Source organism: Narcine bancroftii, chromosome 6, assembly GCF_036971445.1.
Source record: "Narcine bancroftii isolate sNarBan1 chromosome 6, sNarBan1.hap1, whole genome shotgun sequence".
NCBI classification, from domain to species: Eukaryota; Metazoa; Chordata; class Chondrichthyes; order Torpediniformes; family Narcinidae; genus Narcine; species Narcine bancroftii.
In genome coordinates this window covers 228,550,246-228,558,832 of record NC_091474.1, presented here as the reverse complement: position 1 = coordinate 228,558,832, position 8,587 = coordinate 228,550,246, and the positions used below count along the sequence as shown (strand labels likewise).

Genomic DNA, 8,587 nt, shown 5'->3' with positions numbered 1-8,587 from the left:
GCTCACGACACGGACCCTTCTCACTGTCAACACACAGTGCGGGGGAAACTCAGCAGGACACGCAGCAAAGATAAGGATCCCTTTGTCACCAACGTTTCGGGCTTGAGCCCTTCGTCGGGGTCCGAGCCCCGGAACGTGGCCCCTTTGCTGTATGAAGGGCCCTGGCGAGATGCCCCAATGATTCAACTTTCCTCGCCGTGTCGTGACCATCAGTGGCGGGGGGGAGCGGCCCCTCTCTCTTCGCAGCCGCGGGCCACCCGCTCCAACCGGGACAGATTCTGACAACTCGCTCCGAGACGGGGGGGGGGGGGGAACGGGACGGGGGGGAAAACCACCCGGCGTGCACGTGCTTGGACCACTCCCGCCGGTGGTGGGTGACTGGCCGGAGAGGGAGGGGCAAGGATCCGTGTGACGGTTCTCTCTCTCTCTCTGGGTCGCCAAACGAGGAGCAGTGGCCGTCCTGCATCTCCACTCAACCGCGGCAACAGGTAAAGATCAGCGCCACTAACCCCGACAAGGGGGCGGAATGGGGTAGAAATGGAAACGCGAGCCATGAAACGGGCCAGAGGCACTGGGGTTCATGCCTTTCAGTGCTGTCCGTCTCCACCGCAACGTCAACGGGAGCGAAGGCTTGGCAGAGGAATGGGGCTCGAACCAGCGCCCAGCCTCTGGGTGTTTGTGTCTGTGGGTGCCTGTGTGGATCAATGTGTGTGGATCTCTGTGTGTGTGGATCTCTGTGTGTGTGGATCTCTGTGTGTGTGGATCTCTGAGTGTGTGGATCTCTGAGTGTGTGGATCTCTGAGTGTGTGGATCTCTGAGTGTGTGGATCTCTGAGTGTGTGGATCTCTGAGTGTGTGGATCTCTGTATGTGTGTGGATCTCTGTGTGTGTGGATCTCTGTGTGTGTGGATCTCTGAGTGTGTGGATCTCTGAGTGTGTGGATCTCTGAGTGTGTGGATCTCTGAGTGTGTGGATCTCTGAGTGTGTGGATCTCTGAGTGTGTGGATCTCTGTATGTGTGTGGATCTCTGTGTGTGTGGATCTCTGTGTGTGTGGATCTCTGAGTGTGTGGATCTCTGAGTGTGTGGATCTCTGAGTGTGTGGATCTCTGAGTGTGTGGATCTCTGAGTGTGTGGATCTCTGAGTGTGTGGATCTCTGAGTGTGTGGATCTCTGTATGTGTGTGGATCTCTGTGTGTGTGGATCTCTGTGTGTGTGGATCTCTGTGTGTGTGGATCTCTGTGTGTGTGGATCTCTGAGTGTGTGGATCTCTGAGTGTGTGGATCTCTGAGTGTGTGGATCTCTGAGTGTGTGGATCTCTGAGTGTGTGGATCTCTGAGTGTGTGGATCTCTGTATGTGTGTGGATCTCTGTGTGTGTGGATCTCTGTATGTGTGTGGATCTCTGTGTGTGTGGATCTCTGTGTGTGTGGATCTCTGTGTGTGTGGATCTCTGAGTGTGTGGATCTCTGAGTGTGTGGATCTCTGAGTGTGTGGATCTCTGAGTGTGTGGATCTCTGAGTGTGTGGATCTCTGAGTGTGTGGATCTCTGTATGTGTGTGGATCTCTGTGTGTGTGGATCTCTGTGTGTGTGGATCTCTGTGTGTGTGGATCTCTGTGTGTGTGGATCTCTGAGTGTGTGGATCTCTGAGTGTGTGGATCTCTGAGTGTGTGGATCTCTGAGTGTGTGGATCTCTGAGTGTGTGGATCTCTGAGTGTGTGGATCTCTGAGTGTGTGGATCTCTGAGTGTGTGGATCTCTGTATGTGTGTGGATCTCTGTGTGTGTGGATCTCTGTATGTGTGTGGATCTCTGAGTGTGTGGATCTCTGAGTGTGTGGATCTCTGAGTGTGTGGATCTCTGAGTGTGTGGATCTCTGAGTGTGTGGATCTCTGAGTGTGTGGATCTCTGTGTGTGTGGATCTCTGTGTGTGTGGATCTCTGTGTGTGTGGATCTCTGTGTGTGTGGATCTCTGAGTGTGTGGATCTCTGAGTGTGTGGATCTCTGAGTGTGTGGATCTCTGAGTGTGTGGATCTCTGAGTGTGTGGATCTCTGAGTGTGTGGATCTCTGAGTGTGTGGATCTCTGTATGTGTGTGAATCTCTGTGGATCTATCTGTGTGTGTGGATCTCTGAGTGTGTGGATCTCTGAGTGTGTGGATCTCTATATGTGTGTGTGTATGTGGATCTGTGTGTGTGTGTTTGTGGATCAATCTGTGTGTGTGTGGATCTGTGCGTGTGTATCAATGTGCATGTATCTATGTCTCAGTGTACACGTATGTATCTGCCTGTGTCCATCTATTGATTGTGCGTGTGTTATACAGCCCACTTGTAGTCACCTCGTCCGAGTTCATCCAGCAGATGGTGTTTAGATTCAGATTCCAGTGCCTTGAGTCTCCAGCGTGTGGGCTGTTTGTGGGACAGGGGTAGGTGAGGGTTAAACTGTGAGGTCCTGGTGAGCGCGGCCAGTTTCTTGTCTCCTGCTCCTCAGCTGTTCCGTTCCCGTGTGTCTGCTGCTGTGCAGTCTCCGCTCCCCCAGCCCTCCCCGTTTACTAATGATGGACACCCCGAGAAAGAATGCCGGTTTCGGAGAAGCAAGGCAAAGAAATGCCCCAAGGGTCAAGGAGGATGGGTCTCCGGAATTTGGCAAGGAGACCAATTTACGGACCCCAGAGTGAACTCCCCGGCCTTCAAGTTGGATGCTTCGTCTGGTTCTGTGGTGACAGGATGAGAGGAATTCAGGCTGGTGCTTGCCTGTTGAGTGGTTCCACTGTGGGATGTCTGCACTCAGGCTTTTGGACACTTCAGGGCTGTCCTGAACTGCTCCCCGCGGCAGTTCAACTTTCATGTCAACATTTTATCAGGAGTGATCGTAGCTGCGTCCGTGGCAGCTCCTGTATCAGGCAGGTCTGTCCACCATGTCTGCACCGAACCCCACACCAAACTCAACAAAATCTCCATTTCCATACCCCTCGTTCCCTGTACATTCGTGCTTTTGAAACGCTATAGAACTTATCACTCAGAAACAGGCCCTTCGGCCCATCTAGTTTGTGCTGAACTATTGACCGCACCCTCCCATTCATGTACCTGTCCAAACTACTATGGTATCTGCTTCCACTACAACTGCAACTGTGATTTTTTAAATTTATTCGTTTAGATGTTATTATCCTTTTCTGTCTGGTGGCATATTGTGTTGTTTGGCTGCAGTGAGAATGTATTTGGGGGGCATCTGTACATTGTTCCTAAGTATATGACAATAAACTCATGTTATCACATGATCTCTGAGAGCCTGTTCCAGGCATCTACCACTTTCTGTCAAAAACCTTTACCTTACACATCTCCCTTAAACATTCCCTCCCCACCCCCCACCCTCACTCTCCACCCCCATCTTAAATGCATGTCCTCAAGTATGTGACATTTTTACTCCAGGAAAAAAGATTCTGACAGTCGAGCCTATTAGCACGTGTTACAAGCCCAGAGGACCACAAAGTCCAGCAGCAATAGAAATTCACCAAGACTAATGGTTACTTAAACAAAAGTTGTTTTTAATTTTCTTTATATATAAAAACAGGACCAAACTTTAACTTATTACTATTAACTTAACCCCCTTCTAATTCTAAGTGAATGTGTATGTAATGTGTATATGTTCAGGTAAGTTCTTTGTTTCACAGTCCAATCATTCACTTTTTACTTCTCCAAGTTCATTTGTATCAGGCAATTCTTATATTGTGCATAGAATTTAACATCTATGAATTTTCACCAGGCTCTGGTGCTTAAAGTTAAATGGTTACCACTCGGGAAGGTTCTTGTTGGTTTCAGAGAGAGGTATTTGTTACTCATTGGACCCACACACACACAAACTGATTTCCTCCAATCAGTCACTTCAGTATCTTGCCAAAGAAACTTGCCCCATCATGGGTTTTCCAAATGATAACCTCTTCTTCCAGGTCACCACAAAGTTCCTCTTGTTTCCCTTATTTCACGAAAAAACACTAGCCAGACATTTCCTCCTGTAAGGACCACACGGTTTTCAACAGGCTGAACTCAGAACTCACAGCCCATCTTTAAAATGGGTGTTTCAACAAGCCCACCAGCTTGCCATGTTGCCGCCTCAAAAGCTACTGTAGAACTCAGTTCTCTCTCTCTCCAAGATAAATCCTGTTTGTTCTTTCTTCTCTTTCTGCTTGTAAAAACCAGAACTTCTTGCAGGGCTCTAAACCCAATCCTTGAAAGATCTTATCAGCTTCTTCCTGTATATTGTGCCATTTGAACCTACTTCTGAAGTTCCTTCCAAAGCAGTTCCATTGTCTTTTGGCAAAGCCTGAATGATGCCCGAATGTCTAGCTTCAGAAAAGCTCTTGCATTTTAAATGAGATGTGAAGTGTAAGTATTTGTTTAAGAAGTGATCTACACTGAACCCCCTCCCCACAATCTATCTTTTAAAAAACATATTTATATATAATATAAATATATAATATAACCCGTAACACATGTCATATAATTTTATAAACATCTATCAGCTTCTAATGCTCCAGAGAAAACAACCAATATGTATCCAGCCTCTTATTAAAGCTCATACCCTTGAATCCATGCAGTATCCTGGGGGGGGTCAGGGGAGAAGGCAGGAGAATAGGGTTGAGAGAAAAACTACATCAGCCATGGCAGAGCAGACGATGGGCAAATGACCTAATTCTACTCCTGTGCTTTATGGTCCCTTCTATGCCCTTTTGAAAGGCTCCACATCCTTCCTCCAATGGGGTGACCAGAATTGCACACAATACTCCAAATGAAGCCTAACCAAAGTTTTTACACAATGGCAACATGGGTTTTGTATGAAATAGAAACAAAATCTGTAGATCGACTGGAAGACCTACAACCAAAGTTCTCCATCGATGCTGCTGGAATGCACCCAAGAAGGAGACGATTGCACTGGAGAAATTTACTGGGATGTTGTGGCTTCGATAGAGCATTTTCCATTCTGAGGAGACACTGGATAGACTGGATTTGGTTTTAATGGAGCAGAGGAGGTTGAAAGAATCCTGGTAGAGTTTGCAGAATGAGGAAAGTTAAAGATAGAATGGACTGTATGGAACTGCCCATAAAAAAGATACCCAAAACCAAAGAGTGTGGGTTTATGCTAGACACTTTTATGCAGTTACTAAATAGCAGAAAATATCAAGAAAATTTCTGCTCCGGCCGGTGGCTGTGTAAGTAAAAATGTTGGGACGTAATTTTTTTAATGCAAATTCCATCCCATGATTTTTTTTCCACTTCCACCCCTACGCATTTTTACGGAGCGGCTGCAGTGTAAAATGACCGCAGCCACTCCATAAGAAAGAAGCCTAATGAATACGAAGTTCCCCCTCCGACAAACTCCACAACACAGGAAGGCTGGGTAAAAGTGCCCCTGCGTAAACAACCACTCCAGGACACACCGGAGGTAAGTATGCTCATTTTTTTCCAGGATAATTCTGGTTTCTGCGTTTTAAAAAAAAAAATCCAAGTGAAGAGCAAAGGGCTTAAATAGCATCTGACGGGGTGTTGTAATCTGAAAACATGATCTGAGAAGGCAAAGGCAGGTCCTCTCAAAACATTGAAGCATCTGGACAAACACATGAATCATCAAGATAATGAACTAAGTGCTAGTAAATGGGATCAGTATATGTGGAAACTTGATGGCTGAATCAATATTGGCTTATCACTGCTCTCCTCTGTTCATACCTCCTTACTCCCTTGCTTTTCCAATGTGCATTCATCTCCAGCCTGGCTGTATTTGATGACCCACACTCCGCATCTCTCGGGGGTAGAGAATTCCAAAGAGTCGCAATCTTCTGAGAGAAAAAAAATATCCTTCTCACCTCGGTCTGAAATGAGTGTCCCCTTACTCTGAAGCAAGATTTCCTACCAGGGAAGCCATTCTCTTATCATCTATCCCATGAGTTTCCCTCAGAACCTAATATGTTTCAATAGGATCTTGTCATTCTTTTAAAGTCTAATGAATATAAGATTCATTGGTTCAACCATAGATTAAACCTAGAGGTAAGAAAGAGCATGAGAATTAGGAGCAGGATTTAGGCATCTAGGCTGTTAAGCCCATGGCTGATCTGGCTACGGAATCAGGTCCACTTCAAGATTCAATTTATTGTCATTGTAATAAAACAGTGTCCTATTACATGAAATTGCTTTTGCCAGTGGTAAGGCAGACAGATTCGCCATTGGCAGAAATTGCTTGAAGCACCTCTAACAGCCAAAGAAAGAGAAGCAAAAGAGGGACCCTCCCCCACCCCCGAGTCACCAGATTCTCCTCCTGCGCTTCTGCCAGTCCAAACCATTGGCAACCCGAGCTCCAGATCCGAACCTCCGGCATGGTCAGGAAGGAACCCCTCAGTGCCCTCTCGCATCCCGGTTCTGATACCTAGTACCCCTTCAACCAGTCTACAGCATCTGCAGCCCTGCGCGAGTCTCCTGACAGCAGTCTCCAGCAGCCCTCAGCCTCCGTGGGTTCCTTGCCTTGATTTGCCAGCAGTCCTTTCAGCCTCAGAGCCCTCTCACTGGTCTGCCACCGTGGGGGGGGGGGGGGGGGGGGGGGGGGTTGTCACCATCCCATGACTTGTCTCCTCTGCTTCTCCTTTTCAGATGGGGCATGGGGGTCTCCCCATTTTTGGAGGGTCCTACACCAGTCCTCCACTCCCCTGGAGTCTGCAACCCCTCGTGGCTGCCACTGATCATAGGCGCCGCTACCTTGGGCTCAGACCCCATGGTCGCGGGATTTTAAATAAAACTACCACTGGCTCCTTTAATGGCTGTTCAAAGCCTATACGGTGCTTATGGTATTTCCTCGCCTCGCTTCCCACAGGTCCACCCCCAGCGGCAGTGCTGCTTTTACAGCAGGTCTGGCAGCGCCACCATTTTGTGCATATTACCTATCTGTTCCCTTTAATTCTCCATAACCCTTAATTCCCCATTTACTGTATTCAAAAATGTACGTTCAATGCAGATAATGAGCAGGCTTTGCTGCTTCCTTGGGCAGAGAATTCCTCAGATTCATTCTCTTGGAGAAACAGTTCCTCCTCATCTCTGCCTTAATTCCACTCCTGAATCTTGAAGCTATGATACATAGTTCCAGTCTCAACTGCCAGTTGAAATATTTAAAGTGGAGGTTGATATCTTTTTGATTAGTAAGGATGTCAACATTTGTGGGGAGAAGGCAGGAGAATGGGGTTGAGAGGAAAATTACATCAGTCGTGATTTAAATAGCAGAGCAGCCTTGATGGGCCGAATGGCTTAATTCTGCTCCAACATCTTAGGGTCTAATGCAAACACCCTCTCTGCTTCTATATTATCTATTTATCTATAAGGATAAGTAAACTGTGCCTGGTTTCCATTTCTAGTATTATCATTCGTTACATAAGGAAATCAATACTGTGCACAGTACTCACGGTGCCACCACAAAGTTACATCAAAACTTCCCTACTTCTATAGATCTTAGCCTCGTTAATAAAAAGCCACCATTCCTCCAGAAATTGTAGTTACTTGCTGTGTCTGTAGGTTACCGATTTGTGCTTCGTGTGCTGGGAACCCCAGATCCTGTTGTACCAGCACATTTTCTAGGCTCACTCCACTTAGAAAATAACTTGCTTTCTCATTCTTCCTTCCACAGCAGAACACTTCACATTTTTCCACATGCTTCATTTGCCAACCCTTTGCCACTCATAATTTTACTAATTCTTTATGTCCTGTTGACAACCTGCTAACCCACCTAATTTGGATGCAGACAATTCACAGTTAAAAACAAGACATTAATATAGGCTCTAAATACTTGATGCCCCAGCACTGACCTTTGTCGTGTCCCACTTGTTACCATTTGCCAATCTGAAAATAATCCATTTAACTCCCCCCTCTGTTTTCTGTCTTCTTTTATCTGTTATCATCTGAAGATTACTTTGACTGTGGCTGGTAGTTCTATTGCCTTTAATATAAACAAGCAATTTAATGGTGTTCTGCACACAGGCACACAGCTCAAAGCTAAAACTTGATTGGAGTCTATTTCAATTCTATTATATGCACGGTCGAAAACCAAGACCAATGTAAAGAGTTAAATGGGAAAGTTTGAGCCCTTCATCAAGGTATGATCAAAAAGCAGGCAGGTGTCTGAATAAAAAGATGGAGGTGGGAGGAGAGGAGGGAGAAAGGAGCAGGGGGATATGGGTAGGAGAGCAGAAGGGGAAAGAGCTGAGAAGTGATAGGACTGGATAGGTCTGAACAGAGAGGGAAGAGAAGTGGCCGCGGAGCTGCAGGGAAGGAGACCGAGGAACGGGGAAAGTGAGAGACTCGAGGGGGTGAGTATACAGAATTTGGAGAAATTGATGTTAAATCCATCTGGTTGGAGAGTGCCAAGATACAAGGTGTTGTTCCTCCAATTTGCAGGTGGCCTTGGTTTCACAGTGAGGGGAATGGTGTGTGGTATTGAAATGGTTGACTACTGGGAGGTCCTTGCTGATGCAGCAGATAGATTGAAAGTACTCCCAGTCTGCATCCAGACGCACTGATGCAGAGGAGACCACAGTGGGAGGACTGGATGGCACTTCAGATTCC

The 8,587-nt window shown here is 46.8% G+C and overlaps 1 protein-coding gene across 1 annotated transcript in view; it reads left to right on the top strand.

The window, feature by feature from the left end:
* Nucleotides 1–384: 384 nt before the first annotated feature.
* The window catches only part of LOC138735548 (probable G-protein coupled receptor 139), a 77,341-nt gene continuing 69,138 nt past the window's right edge, over nt 385–8,587 (top strand). The window contains exon 1 of the mRNA XM_069883574.1: nt 385–488. The gene's annotated coding sequence lies outside the window, so the exon portion shown is untranslated. The remainder of the gene's footprint in view (nt 489–8,587) is intronic.